This window comes from Styela clava, chromosome 5 (genome assembly GCF_964204865.1).
Source record: "Styela clava chromosome 5, kaStyClav1.hap1.2, whole genome shotgun sequence".
In the NCBI taxonomy this organism is placed as follows: domain Eukaryota; kingdom Metazoa; phylum Chordata; class Ascidiacea; order Stolidobranchia; family Styelidae; genus Styela; species Styela clava.
Window position 1 is genome coordinate 2,407,852 of NC_135254.1, and position 23,736 is coordinate 2,431,587.

At 40.8% G+C, this 23,736-nt stretch overlaps 31 non-coding genes across 31 annotated transcripts; all 31 read right to left on the reverse strand.

Annotated features, from left to right (window-relative positions):
• Window positions 1-18: 18 nt before the first annotated feature.
• On the reverse strand, window positions 19-181 carry LOC144424035 (U1 spliceosomal RNA). The gene has a single exon (XR_013476399.1). It is a non-coding gene; the product is annotated as a U1 spliceosomal RNA (small nuclear RNA).
• A 600-nt stretch (window positions 182-781) lies between these two features.
• On the reverse strand, window positions 782-944 carry LOC144424025 (U1 spliceosomal RNA). The gene has a single exon (XR_013476390.1). It is a non-coding gene; the product is annotated as a U1 spliceosomal RNA (small nuclear RNA).
• Window positions 945-1,984: 1,040 nt separating this feature from the next.
• LOC144423864 (U1 spliceosomal RNA) lies at window positions 1,985-2,147 on the reverse strand. Its single transcript, XR_013476231.1, has one exon. It is a non-coding gene; the product is annotated as a U1 spliceosomal RNA (small nuclear RNA).
• Window positions 2,148-2,735: 588 nt separating this feature from the next.
• Window positions 2,736-2,898, reverse strand: LOC144423847 (U1 spliceosomal RNA). Its single transcript, XR_013476212.1, has one exon. It is a non-coding gene; the product is annotated as a U1 spliceosomal RNA (small nuclear RNA).
• Window positions 2,899-3,497: 599 nt separating this feature from the next.
• LOC144424203 (U1 spliceosomal RNA) lies at window positions 3,498-3,660 on the reverse strand. Its single transcript, XR_013476567.1, has one exon. It is a non-coding gene; the product is annotated as a U1 spliceosomal RNA (small nuclear RNA).
• A 600-nt stretch (window positions 3,661-4,260) lies between these two features.
• LOC144423109 (U1 spliceosomal RNA) lies at window positions 4,261-4,423 on the reverse strand. Its single transcript, XR_013475604.1, has one exon. It is a non-coding gene; the product is annotated as a U1 spliceosomal RNA (small nuclear RNA).
• A 588-nt stretch (window positions 4,424-5,011) lies between these two features.
• LOC144424023 (U1 spliceosomal RNA) lies at window positions 5,012-5,174 on the reverse strand. The gene has a single exon (XR_013476388.1). It is a non-coding gene; the product is annotated as a U1 spliceosomal RNA (small nuclear RNA).
• A 599-nt stretch (window positions 5,175-5,773) lies between these two features.
• On the reverse strand, window positions 5,774-5,936 carry LOC144423866 (U1 spliceosomal RNA). Its single transcript, XR_013476233.1, has one exon. It is a non-coding gene; the product is annotated as a U1 spliceosomal RNA (small nuclear RNA).
• Window positions 5,937-6,524: 588 nt separating this feature from the next.
• Window positions 6,525-6,687, reverse strand: LOC144424190 (U1 spliceosomal RNA). Its single transcript, XR_013476554.1, has one exon. It is a non-coding gene; the product is annotated as a U1 spliceosomal RNA (small nuclear RNA).
• A 599-nt stretch (window positions 6,688-7,286) lies between these two features.
• On the reverse strand, window positions 7,287-7,449 carry LOC144423867 (U1 spliceosomal RNA). The gene has a single exon (XR_013476234.1). It is a non-coding gene; the product is annotated as a U1 spliceosomal RNA (small nuclear RNA).
• A 588-nt stretch (window positions 7,450-8,037) lies between these two features.
• On the reverse strand, window positions 8,038-8,200 carry LOC144424191 (U1 spliceosomal RNA). The gene has a single exon (XR_013476555.1). It is a non-coding gene; the product is annotated as a U1 spliceosomal RNA (small nuclear RNA).
• Window positions 8,201-8,799: 599 nt separating this feature from the next.
• Window positions 8,800-8,962, reverse strand: LOC144423868 (U1 spliceosomal RNA). The gene has a single exon (XR_013476235.1). It is a non-coding gene; the product is annotated as a U1 spliceosomal RNA (small nuclear RNA).
• A 588-nt stretch (window positions 8,963-9,550) lies between these two features.
• LOC144424036 (U1 spliceosomal RNA) lies at window positions 9,551-9,713 on the reverse strand. The gene has a single exon (XR_013476400.1). It is a non-coding gene; the product is annotated as a U1 spliceosomal RNA (small nuclear RNA).
• A 599-nt stretch (window positions 9,714-10,312) lies between these two features.
• On the reverse strand, window positions 10,313-10,475 carry LOC144424118 (U1 spliceosomal RNA). The gene has a single exon (XR_013476482.1). It is a non-coding gene; the product is annotated as a U1 spliceosomal RNA (small nuclear RNA).
• Window positions 10,476-11,075: 600 nt separating this feature from the next.
• On the reverse strand, window positions 11,076-11,238 carry LOC144423110 (U1 spliceosomal RNA). The gene has a single exon (XR_013475605.1). It is a non-coding gene; the product is annotated as a U1 spliceosomal RNA (small nuclear RNA).
• A 588-nt stretch (window positions 11,239-11,826) lies between these two features.
• Window positions 11,827-11,989, reverse strand: LOC144423870 (U1 spliceosomal RNA). The gene has a single exon (XR_013476236.1). It is a non-coding gene; the product is annotated as a U1 spliceosomal RNA (small nuclear RNA).
• Window positions 11,990-12,588: 599 nt separating this feature from the next.
• On the reverse strand, window positions 12,589-12,751 carry LOC144423871 (U1 spliceosomal RNA). Its single transcript, XR_013476237.1, has one exon. It is a non-coding gene; the product is annotated as a U1 spliceosomal RNA (small nuclear RNA).
• A 588-nt stretch (window positions 12,752-13,339) lies between these two features.
• On the reverse strand, window positions 13,340-13,502 carry LOC144424037 (U1 spliceosomal RNA). The gene has a single exon (XR_013476401.1). It is a non-coding gene; the product is annotated as a U1 spliceosomal RNA (small nuclear RNA).
• A 599-nt stretch (window positions 13,503-14,101) lies between these two features.
• LOC144424119 (U1 spliceosomal RNA) lies at window positions 14,102-14,264 on the reverse strand. The gene has a single exon (XR_013476483.1). It is a non-coding gene; the product is annotated as a U1 spliceosomal RNA (small nuclear RNA).
• A 600-nt stretch (window positions 14,265-14,864) lies between these two features.
• Window positions 14,865-15,027, reverse strand: LOC144423872 (U1 spliceosomal RNA). Its single transcript, XR_013476238.1, has one exon. It is a non-coding gene; the product is annotated as a U1 spliceosomal RNA (small nuclear RNA).
• A 599-nt stretch (window positions 15,028-15,626) lies between these two features.
• On the reverse strand, window positions 15,627-15,789 carry LOC144423873 (U1 spliceosomal RNA). Its single transcript, XR_013476239.1, has one exon. It is a non-coding gene; the product is annotated as a U1 spliceosomal RNA (small nuclear RNA).
• A 588-nt stretch (window positions 15,790-16,377) lies between these two features.
• LOC144423079 (U1 spliceosomal RNA) lies at window positions 16,378-16,540 on the reverse strand. Its single transcript, XR_013475576.1, has one exon. It is a non-coding gene; the product is annotated as a U1 spliceosomal RNA (small nuclear RNA).
• A 600-nt stretch (window positions 16,541-17,140) lies between these two features.
• LOC144423111 (U1 spliceosomal RNA) lies at window positions 17,141-17,303 on the reverse strand. Its single transcript, XR_013475606.1, has one exon. It is a non-coding gene; the product is annotated as a U1 spliceosomal RNA (small nuclear RNA).
• A 919-nt stretch (window positions 17,304-18,222) lies between these two features.
• On the reverse strand, window positions 18,223-18,385 carry LOC144423874 (U1 spliceosomal RNA). The gene has a single exon (XR_013476240.1). It is a non-coding gene; the product is annotated as a U1 spliceosomal RNA (small nuclear RNA).
• Window positions 18,386-18,972: 587 nt separating this feature from the next.
• Window positions 18,973-19,136, reverse strand: LOC144423183 (U1 spliceosomal RNA). Its single transcript, XR_013475677.1, has one exon. It is a non-coding gene; the product is annotated as a U1 spliceosomal RNA (small nuclear RNA).
• Window positions 19,137-19,735: 599 nt separating this feature from the next.
• Window positions 19,736-19,898, reverse strand: LOC144423075 (U1 spliceosomal RNA). Its single transcript, XR_013475572.1, has one exon. It is a non-coding gene; the product is annotated as a U1 spliceosomal RNA (small nuclear RNA).
• Window positions 19,899-20,486: 588 nt separating this feature from the next.
• On the reverse strand, window positions 20,487-20,649 carry LOC144424192 (U1 spliceosomal RNA). The gene has a single exon (XR_013476556.1). It is a non-coding gene; the product is annotated as a U1 spliceosomal RNA (small nuclear RNA).
• A 588-nt stretch (window positions 20,650-21,237) lies between these two features.
• On the reverse strand, window positions 21,238-21,400 carry LOC144424038 (U1 spliceosomal RNA). Its single transcript, XR_013476402.1, has one exon. It is a non-coding gene; the product is annotated as a U1 spliceosomal RNA (small nuclear RNA).
• A 599-nt stretch (window positions 21,401-21,999) lies between these two features.
• On the reverse strand, window positions 22,000-22,162 carry LOC144424120 (U1 spliceosomal RNA). The gene has a single exon (XR_013476484.1). It is a non-coding gene; the product is annotated as a U1 spliceosomal RNA (small nuclear RNA).
• A 600-nt stretch (window positions 22,163-22,762) lies between these two features.
• Window positions 22,763-22,925, reverse strand: LOC144423875 (U1 spliceosomal RNA). The gene has a single exon (XR_013476241.1). It is a non-coding gene; the product is annotated as a U1 spliceosomal RNA (small nuclear RNA).
• A 599-nt stretch (window positions 22,926-23,524) lies between these two features.
• Window positions 23,525-23,687, reverse strand: LOC144424193 (U1 spliceosomal RNA). The gene has a single exon (XR_013476557.1). It is a non-coding gene; the product is annotated as a U1 spliceosomal RNA (small nuclear RNA).
• Between the last annotated feature and the right edge of the window lie 49 nt (window positions 23,688-23,736).

The window sequence follows — 23,736 nt, forward strand, 5'->3', positions numbered from 1 at the left end:
TAGTGAGCAAATATATAAAAGGGATAGCGCGAACGCAGTCCCCACTAGCAGAAATTACACGACCGAGTTATCCACATTTGGGCTAATCGCTAGGGTCAATTTAGTCTGGGTGCAATGACTAAACCTCGCCTAGGCAGAACCGCCTTTGTGATCGCGGTTGACTGCCTCGTCAGGTAAGTATGATTTGTGACGATTGGTTACGCATCATGTATGAATGTTCTATGCTAAGTGTTGAGAAGAACTTCTCAACATTAAAAACGATATGTGCAAAAGTTGCAATTTTAATTGATTCGTCTGTGGGTAACGTACAATACGATTCATTGCGTTCACTCTTTTATGTGATACATCGCGAGTTCTTTGCCATCCGATGGCAGAGTGAAGTTGAACAACTTTACAAAAAATAGCAAGGACCAGGGGGTGGAATATTAAACTATAAACAAAGAGCCGCAGCTACGATACGTACCTTAAACAGGGAATAATGATATTTCCGAATCTTGGCGCTCATTCTATTGCTCAATCAATGGCAACACAATCTGAATGTGAAACTGCAAACAAGGAATCAATCTAGAGACGGTTGGATAAAGGGCTAACTTGGATAATGGCAAGGCATGTCATGGACTAATATCAATAAATAAATTAATAAATGGATTGTAAGATTGGTCATGAGAAATTTAACACACCCAAACGAGGATCAATACGGCCACAACTAATGAAAGCAACGTGGCCGCTCATTGACTTAACTCGTAAGCCAACAAGATATTGGTAGTGAGCAAATATATAAAAGGGATAGCGCGAACGCAGTCCCCACTAGCAGAAATTACACGACCGAGTTATCCACATTTGGGATAATCGCTAGGGTCAATTTAGTCTGGGTGCAATGACTAAACCTCGCCTAGGCAGAACCGCCTTTGTGATCGCGGTCGACTGCCTCGTCAGGTAAGTATGATTTGTGACGATTGGTTACGCATCATGAATGAATGTTCTATGCTAAGTGTTGAGAATAACTTCTCAACATTAAAAACGATATGTGCAAAAGTTGCAATTTTAATTGATTCGTCTGTGGGTAACGTGGAATACGATTCATTGCGTTCACTTTTTTATGTGATACATCGCGAGTTCTTTGCCATCCGATGGCAGAGTGAAGTTGAACAACTTTACAAAAAATAGCAAGGACCAGGGGGTGGAATATTAAACTATAAACAATGAGCCGCAGCTACGATAAGTACCTTAAACAGGGAATAATGATATTTCCGAATCTTGGCGCTCATTCTATTGCTATATCAATGGCAACACAATCTGAATGTGAAACTGCAAACAAGGAATCAATCTAGAGACGGTTGGATAAAGGGATAACTTGGATAATGGCAAGGCATGTCATGGACTAATATCAATAAATGGATTGTAAGATTGGTCATGAGAAATTTAACACACCCAAACGAGGATCAATACGGCCACAACTAATGAAAGCAACGTGGCCGCTCATTGACTTAACTCGTAAGCCAACAGACGTACAATACGATTCATTGCGTTCACTCTTTTATGTGATACATCGCGAGTTCTTTGCCATCCGATGGCAGAGTGAAGTTGAACAACTTTACAAAAAATAGCAAGGACCAGGGGGTGGAATATTAAACTATAAACAAAGAGCCGCAGCTACGATACGTACCTTAAACAGGGAATAATGATATTTCCGAATCTTGGCGCTCATTCTATTGCTCAATCAATGGCAACACAATCTGAATGTGAAACTGCAAACAAGGAATCAATCTAGAGACGGTTGGATAAAGGGCTAACTTGGATAATGGCAAGGCATGTCATGGACTAATATCAATAAATAAATTAATAAATGGATTGTAAGATTGGTCATGAGAAATTTAACACACCCAAACGAGGATCAATACGGCCACAACTAATGAAAGCAACGTGGCCGCTCATTGACTTAACTCGTAAGCCAACAAGATATTGGTAGTGAGCAAATATATAAAAGGGATAGCGCGAACGCAGTCCCCACTAGCAGAAATTACACGACCGAGTTATCCACATTTGGGATAATCGCTAGGGTCAATTTAGTCTGGGTGCAATGACTAAACCTCGCCTAGGCAGAACCGCCTTTGTGATCGCGGTTGACTGCCTCGTCAGGTAAGTATGATTTGTGACGATTGGTTACGCATCATGAATGAATGTTCTATGTTAAGTGTTGAGAAGAACTTCTCAACATTAAAAACGATATGTGCAAAAGTTGCAATTTTGATTGATTCGTCTGTGGGTAACGTGGAATACGATTCATTGCGTTCACTCTTTTATGTGATACATCGCGAGTTCTTTGCCATCCGATGGCAGAGTGAAGTTGAACAACTTTACAAAAAATAGCAAGGACCAGGGGGTGGTATATTAAACTATAAACAATGAGCCGCAGCTACGATACGTACCTTAAACATGGAATAATGATATTTCCGAATCTTGGCGCTCATTCTATTGCTCAATCAATGGCAACACAATCTGAATGTGAAACTGCAAACAAGGAATCAATCTAGAGACGGTTGGATAAAGGGATAACTTGGATAATGGCAAGGCATGTCATGGACTAATATCAATAAATGGATTGTAAGATTGGTCATGAGAAAGATAACACACCCAAACGAGGATCAATACGGCCACAACTAATGAAAGCAACGTGGCCGCTCATTGACTTAACTCGTAAGCCAACAAGATATTGGTAGTGAGCAAATATATAAAAGGGATAGCGCAAACGCAGTCCCCACTAGCAGAAATTACACGACCGAGTTATCCACATTTGGGATAATCGCTAGGGTCAATTTAGTCTAGGTGCAATGACTAAACCTCGCCTAGGCAGAACCGCCTTTGTGATCGCGGTTGACTGCCTCGTCAGGTAAGTATGATTTGTGACGATTGGTTACGCATCATGAATGAATGTTCTATGCTAAGTGTTGAGAAGAACTTCTCAACATTAAAAACGATATGTGCAAAAGTTGCAATTTTAATTGATTCGTCTGTGGGTAACGTGGAATACGATTCATTGCGTTCACTCTTTTATGTGATACATCGCGAGTTCTTTGCCATCCGATGGCAGAGTGAAGTTGAACAACTTTACAAAAAATAGCAGGACCAGGGGGTGGAATATTAAACTATAAACAAAGAGCCGCAGCTACGATACGTAGCTTAAACAGGGAATAATGATATTTCCGAATCTTGGCGCTCATTCTATTGCTCAATCAATGGCAACACAATCTGATTGTGAAACTGCAAACAAGGAATCAATCTAGAGACGGTTGGATAAAGGGCTAACTTGGATAATGGCAAGGCATGTCATGGACTAATATCAATAAATAAATTAATAAATGGATTGTAAGATTGGTCATGAGAAATTTAACACACCCAAACGAGGATCAATACGGCCACAACTAATGAAAGCAACGTGGCCGCTCATTGACTTAACTCGTAAGCCAACAAGATATTGGTAGTGAGCAAATATATAAAAGGGATAGCGCGAACGCAGTCCCCACTAACAGAAATTACACGACCGAGTTATCCACATTTGGGATAATCGCTAGGGTCAATTTAGTCTGGGTGCAATGACTAAACCTCGCCTAGGCAGAACCGCCTTTGTGATCGCGGTTGATTGCCTCGTCAGGTAAGTATGATTTGTGACGATTGGTTACGCATCATGAATGAATGTTCTATGCTAAGTGTTGAGAAGAACTTCTCAACATTAAAAACGACATGTGCAAAAGTTGCAATTTTAATTGATTCGTCTGTGGGTAACGTGGAATACGATTCATTGCGTTCACTCTTTTATGTGATACATCGCGAGTTCTTTGCCATCCGATGGCAGAGTGAAGTTGAACAACTTTACAAAAAATAGCAAGGACCAGGGGGTGGAATATTAAACTATAAACAAAGAGCCGCAGCTACGATACGTACCTTAAACAGGGAATAATGATATTTCCGAATCTTGGCGCTCATTCTATTGCTCAATCAATGGCAACACAATCTGAATGTGAAACTGCAAACAAGGAATCAATCTAGAGACGGTTGGATAAAGGGCTAACTTGGATAATGGCAAGGCATGTCATGGACTAATATCAATAAATAAATTAATAAATGGATTGTAAGATTGGTCATGAGAAATTTAACACACCCAAACGAGGATCAATACGGCCACAACTAATGAAAGCAACGTGGCCGCTCATTGACTTAACTCGTAAGCCAACAAGATATTGGTAGTGAGCAAATATATAAAAGGGATAGCGCGAACGCAGTCCCCACTAGCAGAAATTACACGACCGAGTTATCCACATTTGGGATAATCGCTAGGGTCAATTTAGTCTGGGTGCAATGACTAAACCTCGTCTAGGCAGAACCGCCTTTGTGATCGCGGTTGACTGCCTCGTCAGGTAAGTATGATTTGTGACGATTGGTTACGCATCATGAATGAATGTTCTATGCTAAGTGTTGAGAAGAACTTCTCAACATTAAAAACGATATGTGCAAAAGTTGCAATTTTAATTGATTCGTCTGTGGGTAACGTGGAATACGATTCATTGCGTTCACTCTTTTATGTGATACATCGCGAGTTCTTTGCCATCCGATGGCAGAGTGAAGTTGAACAACTTCACAAAAAATAGCAAGGACCAGGGGGTGGAATATTAAACTATAAACAATGAGCCGCAGCTACGATACGTACCTTAAACAGGGAATAATGATATTTCCGAATCTTGGCGCTCATTCTATTGCTCAATCAATGGCAACACAATCTGAATGTGAAACTGCAAACATGGAATCAATCTAGAGACGGTTGGATAAAGGGATAACTTGGATAATGGCAAGGCATGTCATGGACTAATATCAATAAATGGATTGTAAGATTGGTCATGAGAGAGATAACACACCCAAACGAGGATCAATACGGCCACAACTAATGAAAGCAACGTGGCCGCTCATTGACTTAACTCGTAAGCCAACAAGATATTGGTAGTGAGCAAATATATAAAAGGGATAGCGCGAACGCAGTCCCCACTAGCAGAAATTAAACGACCGAGTTATCCACATTTGGGATAATCGCTAGGGTCAATTTAGTCTGGGTGCAATGACTAAACCTCGCCTAGGCAGAACCGCCTTTGTGATCGCGGTTGACTGCCTCGTCAGGTAAGTATGATTTGTGACGATTGGTTACGCATCATGAATGAATGTTCTATGCTAAGTGTTGAGAAGAACTTCTCAACATTAAAAACGATATGTGCAAAAGTTGCAATTTTAATTGATTCGTCTGTGGGTAACGTGGAATACGATTCATTGCGTTCACTCTTTTATGTGATACATCGCGAGTTCTTTGCCATCCGATGGCAGAGTGAAGTTGAACAACTTTACAAAAAATAGCAGGACCAGGGGGTGGAATATTAAACTATAAACAAAGAGCCGCAGCTACGATACGTACCTTAAACAGGGAATAATGATATTTCCGAATCTTGGCGCTCATTCTATTGCTCAATCAATGGCAACACAATCTGAATGTGAAACTGCAAACAAGGAATCAATCTAGAGACGGTTGGATAAAGGGCTAACTTGGATAATGGCAAGGCATGTCATGGACTAATATCAATAAATAAATTAATAAATGGATTGTAAGATTGGTCATGAGAAATTTAACACACCCAAACGAGGATCAATACGGCCACAACTAATGAAAGCAACGTGGCCGCTCATTACCTTAACTCGTAAGCCAACAAGATATTGGTAGTGAGCAAATATATAAAAGGGATAGCGCGAACGCAGTCCCCACTAGCAGAAATTACACGACCGAGTTATCCACATTTGGGATAATCGCTAGGGTCAATTTAGTCTGGGTGCAATGACTAAACCTCGCCTAGGCAGAACCGCCTTTGTGATCGCGGTTGACTGCCTCGTCAGGTAAGTATGATTTGTGACGATTGGTTACGCATCATGAATGAATGTTCTATGCTAAGTGTTGAGAAGAACTTCTCAACATTAAAAACGATATGTGCAAAAGTTGCAATTTTAATTGATTCGTCTGTGGGTAACGTGGAATACGATTCATTGCGTTCACTCTTTTATGTGATACATCGCGAGTTCTTTGCCATCCGATGGCAGAGTGAAGTTGAACAACTTTACAAAAAATAGCAAGGACCAGGGGGTGGTATATTAAACTATAAACAATGAGCCGCAGCTACGATACGTACCTTAAACATGGAATAATGATATTTCCGAATCTTAGCGCTCATTCTATTGCTCAATCAATGGCAACACAATCTGAATGTGAAACTGCAAACAAGGAATCAATCTAGAGACGGTTGGATAAAGGGATAACTTGGATAATGGCAAGGCATGTCATGGACTAATATCAATAAATGGATTGTAAGATTGGTCATGAGAAAGATAACACACCCAAACGAGGATCAATACGGCCACAACTAATGAAAGCAACGTGGCCGCTCATTGACTTAACTCGTAAGCCAACAAGATATTGGTAGTGAGCAAATATATAAAAGGGATAGCGCGAACGCAGTCCCCACTAGCAGAAATTACACGACCGAGTTATCCACATTTGGGATAATCGCTAGGGTCAATTTAGTCTGGGTGCAATGACTAAACCTCGCCTAGGCAGAACCGCCTTTGTGAACGCGGTTGACTGCCTCGTCAGGTAAGTATGATTTGTGACGATTGGTTACGCATCATGAATGAATGTTCTATGCTAAGTGTTGAGAAGAACTTCTCAACATTAAAAACGATATGTGCAAAAGTTGCAATTTTAATTGATTCGTCTGTGGGTAACGTGGAATACGATTCATTGCGTTCACTCTTTTATGTGATACATCGCGAGTTCTTTGCCATCCGATGGCAGAGTGAAGTTGAACAACTTTACAAAAAATAGCAGGACCAGGGGGTGGAATATTAAACTATAAACAAAGAGCCGCAGCTACGATACGTACCTTAAACAGGGAATAATGATATTTCCGAATCTTGGCGCTCATTCTATTGCTCAATCAATGGCAACACAATCTGAATGTGAAACTGCAAACAAGGAATCAATCTAGAGACGGTTGGATAAAGGGCTAACTTGGATAATGGCAAGGCATGTCATGGACTAATATCAATAAATAAATTAATAAATGGATTGTAAGATTGGTCATGAGAAATTTAACACACCCAAACGAGGATCAATACGGCCACAACTAATGAAAGCAACGTGGCCGCTCATTACCTTAACTCGTAAGCCAACAAGATATTGGTAGTGAGCAAATATATAAAAGGGATAGCGCGAACGCAGTCCCCACTAGCAGAAATTACACGACCGAGTTATCCACATTTGGGATAATCGCTAGGGTCAATTTAGTCTGGGTGCAATGACTAAACCTCGCCTAGGCAGAACCGCCTTTGTGATCGCGGTTGACTGCCTCGTCAGGTAAGTATGATTTGTGACGATTGGTTACGCATCATGAATGAATGTTCTATGCTAAGTGTTGAGAAGAACTTCTCAACATTAAAAACGATATGTGCAAAAGTTGCAATTTTAATTGATTCGTCTGTGGGTAACGTGGAATACGATTCATTGCGTTCACTCTTTTATGTGATACATCGCGAGTTCTTTGCCATCCGATGGCAGAGTGAAGTTGAACAACTTTACAAAAAATAGCAAGGACCAGGGGGTGGTATATTAAACTATAAACAATGAGCCGCAGCTACGATACGTACCTTAAACATGGAATAATGATATTTCCGAATCTTAGCGCTCATTCTATTGCTCAATCAATGGCAACACAATCTGAATGTGAAACTGCAAACAAGGAATCAATCTAGAGACGGTTGGATAAAGGGATAACTTGGATAATGGCAAGGCATGTCATGGACTAATATCAATAAATGGATTGTAAGATTGGTCATGAGAAAGATAACACACCCAAACGAGGATCAATACGGCCACAACTAATGAAAGCAACGTGGCCGCTCATTGACTTAACTCGTAAGCCAACAAGATATTGGTAGTGAGCAAATATATAAAAGGGATAGCGCGAACGCAGTCCCCACTAGCAGAAATTACACGACCGAGTTATCCACATTTGGGATAATCGCTAGGGTCAATTTAGTCTGGGTGCAATGACTAAACCTCGCCTAGGCAGAACCGCCTTTGTGAACGCGGTTGACTGCCTCGTCAGGTAAGTATGATTTGTGACGATTGGTTACGCATCATGAATGAATGTTCTATGCTAAGTGTTGAGAAGAACTTCTCAACATTAAAAACGATATGTGCAAAAGTTGCAATTTTAATTGATTCGTCTGTGGGTAACGTGGAATACGATTCATTGCGTTCACTCTTTTATGTGATACATCGCGAGTTCTTTGCCATCCGATGGCAGAGTGAAGTTGAACAACTTTACAAAAAATAGCAGGACCAGGGGGTGGAATATTAAACTATAAACAAAGAGCCGCAGCTACGATACGTACCTTAAACAGGGAATAATGATATTTCCGAATCTTGGCGCTCATTCTATTGCTCAATCAATGGCAACACAATCTGAATGTGAAACTGCAAACAAGGAATCAATCTAGAGACGGTTGGATAAAGGGCTAACTTGGATAATGGCAAGGCATGTCATGGACTAATATCAATAAATAAATTAATAAATGGATTGTAAGATTGGTCATGAGAAATTTAACACACCCAAACGAGGATCAATACGGCCACAACTAATGAAAGCAACGTGGCCGCTCATTACCTTAACTCGTAAGCCAACAAGATATTGGTAGTGAGCAAATATATAAAAGGGATAGCGCGAACGCAGTCCCCACTAGCAGAAATTACACGACCGAGTTATCCACATTTGGGATAATCGCTAGGGTCAATTTAGTCTGGGTGCAATGACTAAACCTCGCCTAGGCAGAACCGCCTTTGTGATCGCGGTTGACTGCCTCGTCAGGTAAGTATGATTTGTGACGATTGGTTACGCATCATGAATGAATGTTCTATGCTAAGTGTTGAGAAGAACTTCTCAACATTAAAAACGATATGTGCAAAAGTTGCAATTTTAATTGATTCGTCTGTGGGTAACGTGGAATACGATTCATTGCGTTCACTCTTTTATGTGATACATCGCGAGTTCTTTGCCATCCGATGGCAGAGTGAAGTTGAACAACTTTACAAAAAATAGCAAGGACCAGGGGGTGGTATATTAAACTATAAACAATGAGCCGCAGCTACGATACGTACCTTAAACATGGAATAATGATATTTCCGAATCTTAGCGCTCATTCTATTGCTCAATCAATGGCAACACAATCTGAATGTGAAACTGCAAACAAGGAATCAATCTAGAGACGGTTGGATAAAGGGATAACTTGGATAATGGCAAGGCATGTCATGGACTAATATCAATAAATGGATTGTAAGATTGGTCATGAGAAAGATAACACACCCAAACGAGGATCAATACGGCCACAACTAATGAAAGCAACGTGGCCGCTCATTGACTTAACTCGTAAGCCAACAAGATATTGGTAGTGAGCAAATATATAAAAGGGATAGCGCGAACGCAGTCCCCACTAGCAGAAATTACACGACCGAGTTATCCACATTTGGGATAATCGCTAGGGTCAATTTAGTCTGGGTGCAATGACTAAACCTCGCCTAGGCAGAACCGCCTTTGTGATCGCGGTGGACTGCCTCGTCAGGTAAGTATGATTTGTGACGATTGGTTACGCATCATGAATGAATGTTCTATGCTAAGTGTTGAGAAGAACTTCTCAACATTAAAAACGATATGTGCAAAAGTTGCAATTTTAATTGATTCGTCTGTGGGTAACGTGGAATACGATTCATTGCGTTCACTCTTTTATGTGATACATCGCGAGTTCTTTGCCATCCGATGGCAGAGTGAAGTTGAACAACTTTACAAAAAATAGCAGGACCAGGGGGTGGAATATTAAACTATAAACAAAGAGCCGCAGCTACGATACGTACCTTAAACAGGGAGTAATGATATTTCCGAATCTTGGCGCTCATTCTATTGCTCAATCAATGGCAACACAATCTGAATGTGAAACTGCAAACAAGGAATCAATCTAGAGACGGTTGGATAAAGGGCTAACTTGGATAATGGCAAGGCATGTCATGGACTAATATCAATAAATAAATTAATAAATGGATTGTAAGATTGGTCATGAGAAATTTAACACACCCAAACGAGGATCAATACGGCCACAACTAATGAAAGCAACGTGGCCGCTCATTGACTTAACTCGTAAGCCAACAAGATATTGGTAGTGAGCAAATATATAAAAGGGGTAGCGCGAACGCAGTCCCCACTAACAGAAATTACACGACCGAGTTATCCACATTTGGGATAATCGCTAGGGTCAATTTAGTCTGGGTGCAATGACTAAACCTCGCCTAGGCAGAACCGCCTTTGTGATCGCGGTTGACTGCCTCGTCAGGTAAGTATGATTTGTGACGATTGGTTACGCATCATGAATGAATGTTCTATGCTAAGTGTTGAGAAGAACTTCTCAACATTAAAAACGACATGTGCAAAAGTTGCAATTTTAATTGATTCGTCTGTGGGTAACGTGGAATACGATTCATTGCGTTCACTCTTTTATGTGATACATCGCGAGTTCTTTGCCATCCGATGGCAGAGTGAAGTTGAACAACTTTACAAAAAATAGCAAGGACCAGGGGGTGGAATATTAAACTATAAACAAAGAGCCGCAGCTACGATACGTACCTTAAACAGGGAATAATGATATTTCCGAATCTTGGCGCTCATTCTATTGCTCAATCAATGGCAACACAATCTGAATGTGAAACTGCAAACAAGGAATCAATCTAGAGACGGTTGGATAAAGGGCTAACTTGGATAATGGCAAGGCATGTCATGGACTAATATCAATAAATAAATTATTAAATGGATTGTAAGATTGGTCATGAGAAATTTAACACACCCAAACGAGGATCAATACGGCCACAACTAATGAAAGCAACGTGGCCGCTCATTGACTTAACTCGTAAGCCAACAAGATATTGGTAGTGAGCAAATATATAAAAGGGATAGCGCGAACGCAGTCCCCACTAGCAGAAATTACACGACCGAGTTATCCACATTTGGGATAATCGCTAGGGTCAATTTAGTCTGGGTGCAATGACTAAACCTCGTCTAGGCAGAACCGCCTTTGTGATCGCGGTTGACTGCCTCGTCAGGTAAGTATGATTTGTGACGATTGGTTACGCATCATGAATGAATGTTCTATGCTAAGTGTTGAGAAGAACTTCTCAACATTAAAAACGATATGTGCAAAAGTTGCAATTTTAATTGATTCGTCTGTGGGTAACGTGGAATACGATTCATTGCGTTCACTCTTTTATGTGATACATCGCGAGTTCTTTGCCATCCGATGGCAGAGTGAAGTTGAACAACTTTACAAAAAATAGCAAGGACCAGGGGGTGGAATATTAAACTATAAACAATGAGCCGCAGCTACGATACGTACCTTAAACAGGGAATAATGATATTTCCGAATCTTGGCGCTCATTCTATTGCTCAATCAATGGCAACACAATCTGAATGTGAAACTGCAAACATGGAATCAATCTAGAGACGGTTGGATAAAGGGATAACTTGGATAATGGCAAGGCATGTCATGGACTAATATCAATAAATGGATTGTAAGATTGGTCATGAGAGAGATAACACACCCAAACGAGGATCAATACGGCCACAACTAATGAAAGCAACGTGGCCGCTCATTGACTTAACTCGTAAGCCAACAAGATATTGGTAGTGAGCAAATATATAAAAGGGATAGCGCGAACGCAGTCCCCACTAGCAGAAATTACACGACCGAGTTATCCACATTTGGGATAATCGCTAGGGTCAATTTAGTCTGGGTGCAATGACTAAACCTCGCCTAGGCAGAACCGCCTTTGTGATCGCGGTTGACTGCCTCGTCAGGTAAGTATGATTTGTGACGATTGGTTACGCATCATGAATGAATGTTCTATGCTAAGTGTTGAGAAGAACTTCTCAACATTAAAAACGATATGTGCAAAAGTTGCAATTTTAATTGATTCGTCTGTGGGTAACGTGGAATACGATTCATTGCGTTCACTCTTTTATGTGATACATCGCGAGTTCTTTGCCATCCGATGGCAGAGTGAAGTTGAACAACTTTACAAAAAATAGCAGGACCAGGGGGTGGAATATTAAACTATAAACAAAGAGCCGCAGCTACGATACGTACCTTAAACAGCGAATAATGATATTTCCGAATCTTGGCGCTCATTCTATTGCTCAATCAATGGCAACACAATCTGAATGTGAAACTGCAAACAAGGAATCAATCTAGAGACGGTTGGATAAAGGGCTAACTTGGATAATGGCAAGGCATGTCATGGACTAATATCAATAAATAAATTAATAAATGGATTGTAAGATTGGTCATGAGAAATTTAACACACCCAAACGAGGATCAATACGGCCACAACTAATGAAAGCAACGTGGCCGCTCATTAACTTAACTCGTAAGCCAACAAGATATTGGTAGTGAGCAAATATATAAAAGGGATAGCGCGAACGCAGTCCCCACTAGCAGAAATTACACGACCGAGTTATCCACATTTGGGATAATCGCTAGGGTCAATTTAGTCTGGGTGCAATGACTAAACCTCGCCTAGGCAGAACCGCCTTTGTGATCGCGGTTGACTGCCTCGTCAGGTAAGTATGATTTGTGACGATTGGTTACGCATCATGAATGAATGTTCTATGCTAAGTGTTGAGAAGAACTTCTCAACATTAAAAACGATATGTGCAAAAGTTGCAATTTTAATTGATTCGTCTGTGGGTAACGTGGAATACGATTCATTGCGTTCACTCTTTTATGTGATACATCGCGAGTTCTTTGCCATCCGATGGCAGAGTGAAGTTGAACAACTTTACAAAAAATAGCAAGGACCAGGGGGTGGTATATTAAACTATAAACAATGAGCCGCAGCTACGATTCGTACCTTAAACATGGAATAATGATATTTCCGAATCTTAGCGCTCATTCTATTGCTCAATCAATGGCAACACAATCTGAATGTGAAACTGCAAACAAGGAATCAATCTAGAGACGGTTGGATAAAGGGATAACTTGGATAATGGCAAGGCATGTCATGGACTAATATCAATAAATGGATTGTAAGATTGGTCATGAGAAAGATAACACACCCAAACGAGGATCAATACGGCCACAACTAATGAAAGCAACGTGGCCGCTCATTGACTCAACTCGTAAGCCAACAAGATATTGGTAGTGAGCAAATATATAAAAGGGATAGCGCGAACGCAGTCCCCACTAGCAGAAATTACACGACCGAGTTATCCACATTTGGGATAATCGCTAGGGTCAATTTAGTCTGGGTGCAATGACTAAACCTCGCCTAGGCAGAACCGCCTTTGTGATCGCGGTGGACTGCCTCGTCAGGTAAGTATGATTTGTGACGATTGGTTACGCATCATGAATGAATGTTCTATGCTAAGTGTTGAGAAGAACTTCTCAACATTAAAAACGATATGTGCAAAAGTTGCAATTTTAATTGATTCGTCTGTGGGTAACGTGGAATACGATTCATTGCGTTCACTCTTTTATGTGATACATCGCGAGTTCTTTGCCATCCGATGGCAGAGTGAAGTTGAACAACTTTACAAAAAATAGCAGGACCAGGGGGTGGAATATTAAACTATAAACAAAGAGCCGCAGCTACGATACGTACCTTAAACAGGGAGTAATGATATTTCCGAATCTTGGCGCTCATTCTATTGCTCAATCAATGGCAACACAATCTGAATGTGAAACTGCAAACAAGGAATCAATCTAGAGACGGTTGGATAAAGGGCTAACTTGGATAATGGCAAGGCATGTCATGGACTAATATCAATAAATAAATTAATAAATGGATTGTAAGATTGGTCATGAGAAATTTAACACACCCAAACGAGGATCAATACGGCCACAACTAATGAAAGCAACGTGGCCGCTCATTGACTTAACTCGTAAGCCAACAAGATATTGGTAGTGAGCAAATATATAAAAGGGGTAGCGCGAACGCAGTCCCCACTAACAGAAATTACACGACCGAGTTATCCACATTTGGGATAATCGCTAGGGTCAATTTAGTCTGGGTGCAATGACTAAACCTCGCCTAGGCAGAACCGCCTTTGTGATCGCGGTTGACTGCCTCGTCAGGTAAGTATGATTTGTGACGATTGGTTACGCATCATGAATGAATGTTCTATGCTAAGTGTTGAGAAGAACTTCTCAACATTAAAAACGACATGTGCAAAAGTTGCAATTTTAATTGATTCGTCTGTGGGTAACGTGGAATACGATTCATTGCGTTCACTCTTTTATGTGATACATCGCGAGTTCTTTGCCATCCGATGGCAGAGTGAAGTTGAACAACTTTACAAAAAATAGCAAGGACCAGGGGGTGGAATATTAAACTATAAACAAAGAGCCGCAGCTACGATACGTACCTTAAACAGGGAATAATGATATTTCCGAATCTTGGCGCTCATTCTATTGCTCAATCAATGGCAACACAATCTGAATGTGAAACTGCAAACAAGGAATCAATCTAGAGACGGTTGGATAAAGGGCTAACTTGGATAATGGCAAGGCATGTCATGGACTAATATCAATAAATAAATTAATAAATGGATTGTAAGATTGGTCATGAGAAATTTAACACACCCAAACGAGGATCAATACGGCCACAACTAATGAAAGCAACGTGGCCGCTCATTGACTTAACTCGTAAGCCAACAAGATATTGGTAGTGAGCAAATATATAAAAGGGATAGCGCGAACGCAGTCCCCACTAGCAGAAATTACACGACCGAGTTATCCACATTTGGGATAATCGCTAGGGTCAATTTAGTCTGGGTGCAATGACTAAACCTCGCCTAGGCAGAACCGCCTTTGTGATCGCGGTTGACTGCCTCGTCAGGTAAGTATGATTTGTGACGATTGGTTACGCATCATGAATGAATGTTCTATGCTAAGTGTTGAGAAGAACTTCTCAACATTAAAAACGATATGTGCAAAAGTTGCAATTTTAATTGATTCGTCTGTGGGTAACGTGGAATACGATTCATTGCGTTCACTCTTTTATGTGATACATCGCGAGTTCTTTGCCATCCGATGGCAGAGTGAAGTTGAACAACTTTACAAAAAATAGCAGGACCAGGGGGTGGAATATTAAACTATAAACAAAGAGCCGCAGCTACGATACGTACCTTAAACAGGGAATAATGATATTTCCGAATCTTGGCGCTCATTCTATTGCTCAATCAATGGCAACACAATCTGAATGTGAAACTGCAAACAAGGAATCAATCTAGAGACGGTTGGATAAAGGGCTAACTTGGATAATGGCAAGGCATGTCATGGACTAATATCAATAAATAAATTAATAAATGGATTGTAAGATTGGTCATGAGAAATTTAACACACCCAAACGAGGATCAATACGGCCACAACTAATGAAAGCAACGTGGCCGCTCATTGACTTAACTCGTAAGCCAACAAGATATTGGTAGTGAGCAAATATATAAAAGGGATAGCGCGAACGCAGTCCCCACTAGCAGAAATTACACGACCGAGTTATCCACATTTGGGATAATCGCTAGGGTCAATTTAGTCTGGGTGCAATGACTAAACCTCGCCTAGGCAGAACCGCCTTTGTGATCGCGGTTGACTGCCTCGTCAGGTAAGTATGATTTGTGACGATTGGTTACGCATCATGAATGAATGTTCTATGCTAAGTGTTGAGAAGAACTTCTCAACATTAAAAACGATATGTGCAAAAGTTGCAATTTTAATTGATTCGTCTGTGGGTAACGTGGAATACGATTCATTGCGTTCACTCTTTTATGTGATACATCGCGAGTTCTTTGCCATCCGATGGCAGAGTGAAGTTGAACAACTTTACAAAAAATAGCAAGGACCAGGGGGTGGTATATTAAACTATAAACAATGAGCCGCAGCTACGATACGTACCTTAAACATGGAATAATGATATTTCCGAATCTTGGCGCTCATTCTATTGCTCAATCAATGGCAACACAATCTGAATGTGAAACTGCAAACAAGGAATCAATCTAGAGACGGTTGGATAAAGGGATAACTTGGATAATGGCAAGGCATGTCATGGACTAATATCAATAAATGGATTGTAAGATTGGTCATGAGAAAGATAACACACCCAAACGAGGATCAATACGGCCACAACTAATGAAAGCAACGTGGCCGCTCATTGACTTAACTCGTAAGCCAACAAGATATTGGTAGTGAGCAAATATATAAAAGGGATAGCGCGAACGCAGTCCCCACTAGCAGAAATTACACGACCGAGTTATCCACATTTGGGATAATCGCTAGGGTCAATTTAGTCTGGGTGCAATGACTAAACCTCGCCTAGGCAGAACCGCCTTTGTGATCGCGGGAGACTGCCTCGTCAGGTAAGTATGATTTGTGACGATTGGTTACGCATCATGAATGAATGTTCTATGCTAAGTGTTGAGAAGAACTTCTCAACATTAAAAACGACATGTGCAAAAGTTGCAATTTTAATTGATTCGTCTGTGGGTAACGTGGAATACGATTCATTGCGTTCACTCTTTTATGTGATACATCGCGAGTTCTTTGCCATCCGATGGCAGAGTGAAGTTGAACAACTTTACAAAAAATAGCAAGGACCAGGGGGTGGAATATTAAACTATAAACAAAGAGCCGCAGCTACGATACGTACCTTAAACAGGGAATAATGATATTTCCGAATCTTGGCGCTCATTCTATTGCTCAATCAATGGCAACACAATCTGAATGTGAAACTGCAAACAAGGAATCAATCTAGAGACGGTTGGATAAAGGGCTAACTTGGATAATGGCAAGGCATGTCATGGACTAATATCAATAAATAAATTAATAAATGGATTGTAAGATTGGTCATGAGAAATTTAACACACCCAAACGAGGATCAATACGGCCACAACTAATGAAAGCAACGTGGCCGCTCATTGACTTAACTCGTAAGCCAACAAGATATTGGTAGTGAGCAAATATATAAAAGGGATAGCGCGAACGCAGTCCCCACTAGCAGAAATTACACGACCGAGTTATCCACATTTGGGATAATCGCTAGGGTCAATTTAGTCTGGGTGCAATGACTAAACCTCGTCTAGGCAGAACCGCCTTTGTGATCGCGGTTGACTGCCTCGTCAGGTAAGTATGATTTGTGACGATTGGTTACGCATCATGAATGAATGTTCTATGCTAAGTGTTGAGAAGAACTTCTCAACATTAAAAACGATATGTGCAAAAGTTGCAATTTTAATTGATTCGTCTGTGGGTAACGTGGAATACGATTCATTGCGTTCACTCTTTTATGTGATACATCGCGAGTTCTTTGCCATCCGATGGCAGAGTGAAGTTGAACAACTTTACAAAAAATAGCAAGGACCAGGGGGTGGAATATTAAACTATAAACAATGAGCCGCAGCTACGATACGTACCTTAAACAGGGAATAATGATATTTCCGAATCTTGGCGCTCATTCTATTGCTCAATCAATGGCAACACAATCTGAATGTGAAACTGCAAACATGGAATCAATCTAGAGACGGTTGGATAAAGGGATAACTTGGATAATGGCAAGGCATGTCAGGGACTAATATCAATAAATGGATTGTAAGATTGGTCATGAGAAAGATAACACACCCAAACGAGGATCAATACGGCCACAACTAATGAAAGCAACGTGGCCGCTCATTGACTTAACTCGTAAGCCAACAAGGGTGGGGGTATATTAAACTATAAACAATGAGCCGCAGCTACGATACGTACCTTAAACATGGAATAATGATATTTCCGAATCTTGGCGCTCATTCTATTGCTCAATCAATGGCAACACAATCTGAATGTGAAACTGCAAACAAGGAATCAATCTAGAGACGGTTGGATAAAGGGATAACTTGGATAATGGCAAGGCATGTCATGGACTAATATCAATAAATGGATTGTAAGATTGGTCATGAGAAAGATAACACACCCAAACGAGGATCAATACGGCCACAACTAATGAAAGCAACGTGGCCGCTCATTGACTTAACTCGTAAGCCAACAAGATATTGGTAGTGAGCAAATATATAAAAGGGATAGCGCGAACGCAGTCCCCACTAGCAGAAATTACACGACCGAGTTATCCACATTTGGGATAATCGCTAGGGTCAATTTAGTCTGGGTGCAATGACTAAACCTCGCCTAGGCAGAACCGCCTTTGTGATCGCGGTTGACTGCCTCGTCAGGTAAGTATGATTTGTGACGATTGGTTACGCATCATGAATGAATGTTCTATGCTAAGTGTTGAGAAGAACTTCTCAATATTAAAAACGATATGTGCAAAAGTTGCAATTTTAATTGATTCGTCTGTGGGTAACGTGGAATACGATTCATTGCGTTCACTCTTTTATGTGATACATCGCGAGTTCTTTGCCATCCGATGGCAGAGTGAAGTTGAACAGCTTTACAAAAAATAGCAAGGACCAGGGGGTGGTATATTAAACTATAAACAATGAGCCGCAGCTACGATACGTACCTTAAACATGGAATAATGATATTTCCGAATCTTGGCGCTCATTCTATTGCTCAATCAATGGCAACACAATCTGAATGTGAAACTGCAAACAAGGAATCAATCTAGAGACGGTTGGATAAAGGGATAACTTGGATAATGGCAAGGCATGTCATGGACTAATATCAATAAATGGATTGTAACATTGGTCATGAGAAAGATAACACACCCAAACGAGGATCAATACGGCCACAACTAATGAAAGCAACGTGGCCGCTCATTGACTCAACTCGTAAGCCAACAAGATATTGGTAGTGAGCAAATATATAAAAGGCATAGCGCGAACGCAGTCCCCACTAGCAGAAATTACACGACCGAGTTATCCACATTTGGGATAATCGCTAGGGTCAATTTAGTCTGGGTGCAATGACTAAACCTCGCCTAGGCAGAACCGCCTTTGTGATCGCGGTTGACTGCCTCGTCAGGTAAGTATGATTTGTGACGATTGGTTACGCATCATGAATGAATGTTCTATGCTAAGTGTTGAGAATAACTTCTCAACATTAAAAACGATATGTGCAAAAGTTGCAATTTTAATTGATTCGTCTGTGGGTAACGTGGAATACGATTCATTGCGTTCACTCTTTTATGTGATACATCGCGAGTTCTTTGCCATCCGATGGCAGAGTGAAGTTGAACAACTTTACAAAAAATAGCAGGACCAGGGGGTGGAATATTAAACTATAAACAAAGAGCCGCAGTTACGATACGTACCTTAAACAGGGAATAATGATATTTCCGAATCTTGGCGCTCATTCTATTGCTCAATCAATGGCAACACAATCTGAATGTGAAACTGCAAACAAGGAATAAATCTAGAGACGGTTGGATAAAGGGCTAACTTGGATAATGGCAAGGCATGTCATGGACTAATATCAATAAATAAATTAATAAATGGATTGTAAGATTGGTCATGAGAAATTTAACACACCCAAACGAGGATCAATACGGCCACAACTAATGAAAGCAACGTGGCCGCTCATTGACTTAACCCGTAAGCCAACAGGATATTGGTAGTGAGCAAATATATAAAAGGGATAGCGCGAACGCAGTCCCCACTAGCAGAAATTACACGACCGAGTTATCCACATTTGGGATAATCGGTAGGGTCAATTTAGTCTGGGTGCAATGACTAAACCTCGCCTAGGCAGAACCGCCTTTGTGATCGCGGTTGACTGCCTCGTCAGGTAAGTATGATTTGTGACGATTGGTTACGCATCATGAATGAATGTTCTATGCTAAGTGTTGAGAAGAACTTCTCAACATTAAAAACGACATGTGCAAAAGTTGCAATTTTAATTGATTCGTCTGTGGGTAACGTGGAATACGATTCATTGCGTTCACTCTTTTATGTGATACATCGCGAGTTCTTTGCCATCCGATGGCAGAGTGAAGTTGAACAACTTTACAAAAAATACCAAGGACCAGGGGGTGGAATATTAAACTATAAACAATGAGCCGCAGCTACGATAAGTACCTTAAACAGGGAATAATGATATTTCCGAATCTTGGCGCTCATTCTATTGCTCAATCAATGGCAACACAATCTGAATGTGAAACTGCAAACAAGGAATCAATCTAGAGACGGTTGGATAAAGGGATAACTTGGATAATGGCAAGGCATGTCATGGACTAATATCAATAAATGGATTGTAAGATTGGTCATGAGAAAGATAACACACCCAAACGAGGATCAATACGGCCACAACTAATGAAAGCAACGTGGCCGCTCATTGACTTAACTCGTAAGCCAACAAGATATTGGTAGTGAGCAAATATATAAAAGGGATAGCGCGAACGCAGTCCCCACTAGCAGAAATTACACGACCGAGTTATCCACATTTGGGATAATCGCTAGGGTCAATTTAGTCTGGGTGCAATGACTAAACCTCGCCTAGGCAGAACCGCCTTTGTGAACGCGGTTGACTGCCTCGTCAGGTAAGTATGATTTGTGACGATTGGTTACGCATCATGAATGAATGTTCTATGCTAAGTGTTGAGAAGAACTTCTCAACATTAAAAACGATATGTGCAAAAGTTGCAATTTTAATTGATTCGTCTGTGGGTAACGTGGAATACGATTCATTGCGTTCACTCTTTTATGTGATACATCGCGAGTTCTTTGCCATCCGATGGCAGAGTGAAGTTGAACAACTTTACAAAAAATAGCAAGGACCAGGGGGTGGTATATTAAACTATAAACAATGAGCCGCAGCTACGATACGTACCTTAAACATGGAATAATGATATTTCCGAATCTTAGCGCTCATTCTATTGCTCAATCAATGGCAACACAATCTGAATGTGAAACTGCAAACAAGGAATCAATCTAGAGACGGTTGGATAAAGGGATAACTTGGATAATGGCAAGGCATGTCATGGACTAATATCAATAAATGGATTGTAAGATTGGTCATGAGAAAGATAACACACCCAAACGAGGATCAATACGGCCACAACTAATGAAAGCAACGTGGCCGCTCATTGACTCAACTCGTAAGCCAACAAGATATTGGTAGTGAGCAAATATATAAAAGGGATAGCGCGAACGCAGTCCCCACTAGCAGAAATTACACGACCGAGTTATCCACATTTGGGATAATCGCTAGGGTCAATTTAGTCTGGGTGCAATGACTAAACCTCGCCTAGGCAGAACCGCCTTTGTGATCGCGGTGGACTGCCTCGTCAGGTAAGTATGATTTGTGACGATTGGTTACGCATCATGAATGAATGTTCTATGCTAAGTGTTGAGAAGAACTTCTCAACATTAAAAACGATATGTGCAAAAGTTGCAATTTTAATTGATTCGTCTGTGGGTAACGTGGAATACGATTCATTGCGTTCACTCTTTTATGTGATACATCGCGAGTTCTTTGCCATCCGATGGCAGAGTGAAGTTGAACAACTTTACAAAAAATAGCAGGACCAGGGGGTGGAATATTAAACTATAAACAAAGAGCCGCAGCTACGATACGTACCTTAAACAGGGAGTAATGATATTTCCGAATCTTGGCGCTCATTCTATTGCTCAATCAATGGCAACACAATCTGAATGTGAAACTGCAAACAAGGAATCAATCTAGAGACGGTTGGATAAAGGGCTAACTTGGATAATGGCAAGGCATGTCATGGACTAATATCAATAAATAAATTAATAAATGGATTGTAAGATTGGTCATGAGAAATTTAACACACCCAAACGAGGATCAATACGGCCACAACTAATGAAAGCAACGTGGCCGCTCATTGACTTAACTCGTAAGCCAACAAGATATTGGTAGTGAGCAAATATATAAAAGGGGTAGCGCGAACGCAGTCCCCACTAACAGAAATTACACGACCGAGTTATCCACATTTGGGATAATCGCTAGGGTCAATTTAGTCTGGGTGCAATGACTAAACCTCGCCTAGGCAGAACCGCCTTTGTGATCGCGGTTGACTGCCTCGTCAGGTAAGTATGATTTGTGACGATTGGTTACGCATCATGAATGAATGTTCTATGCTAAGTGTTGAGAAGAACTTCTCAACATTAAAAACGACATGTGCAAAAGTTGCAATTTTAATTGATTCGTCTGTGGGTAACGTGGAATACGATTCATTGCGTTCACTCTTTTATGTGATACATCGCGAGTTCTTTGCCATCCGATGGCAGAGTGAAGTTGAACAACTTTACAAAAAATAGCAAGGACCAGGGGGTGGAATATTAAACTATAAACAAAGAGCCGCAGCTACGATACGTACCTTAAACAGGGAATAATGATATTTCCGAATCTTGGCGCTCATTCTATTGCTCAATCAATGGCAACACAATCTGAATGTGAAACTGCAAACAAGGAATCAATCTAGAGACGGTTGGATAAAGGGCTAACTTGGATAATGGCAAGGCATGTCATGGACTAATATCAATAAATAAATTAATAAATGGATTGTAAGATTGGTCATGAGAAATTTAACACACCCAAACGAGGATCAATACGGCCACAACTAATGAAAGCAACGTGGCCGCTCATTGACTTAACTCGTAAGCCAACAAGATATTGGTAGTGAGCAAATATATAAAAGGGATAGCGCGAACGCAGTCCCCACTAGCAGAAATTACACGACCGAGTTATCCACATTTGGGATAATCGCTAGGGTCAATTTAGTCTGGGTGCAATGACTAAACCTCGCCTAGGCAGAACCGCCTTTGTGATCGCGGTTGACTGCCTCGTCAGGTAAGTATGATTTGTGACGATTGGTTACGCATCATGAATGAATGTTCTATGCTAAGTGTTGAGAAGAACTTCTCAACATTAAAAACGATATGTGCAAAAGTTGCAATTTTAATTGATTCGTCTGTGGGTAACGTGGAATACGATTCATTGCGTTCACTCTTTTATGTGATACATCGCGAGTTCTTTGCCATCCGATGGCAGAGTGAAGTTGAACAACTTTACAAAAAATAGCAGGACCAGGGGGTGGAATATTAAACTATAAACAAAGAGCCGCAGCTACGATACGTACCTTAAACAGGGAATAATGATATTTCCGAATCTTGGCGCTCATTCTATTGCTCAATCAATGGCAACACAATCTGAATGTGAAACTGCAAACAAGGAATCAATCTAGAGACGGTTGGATAAAGGGCTAACTTGGATAATGGCAAGGCATGTCATGGACTAATATCAATAAATAAATTAATAAATGGATTGTAAGATTGGTCATGAGAAATTTAACACACCCAAACGAGGATCAATACGGCCACAACTAATGAAAGCAACGTGGCCGCTCATTGACTTAACTCGTAAGCCAACAAGATATTGGTAGTGAGCAAATATATAAAAGGGATAGCGCGAACGCAGTCCCCACTAGCAGAAATTACACGACCGAGTTATCCACATTTGGGATAATCGCTAGGGTCAATTTAGTCTGGGTGCAATGACTAAACCTCGCCTAGGCAGAACCGCCTTTGTGAACGCGGTTGACTGCCTCGTCAGGTAAGTATGATTTGTGACGATTGGTTACGCATCATGAATGAATGTTCTATGCTAAGT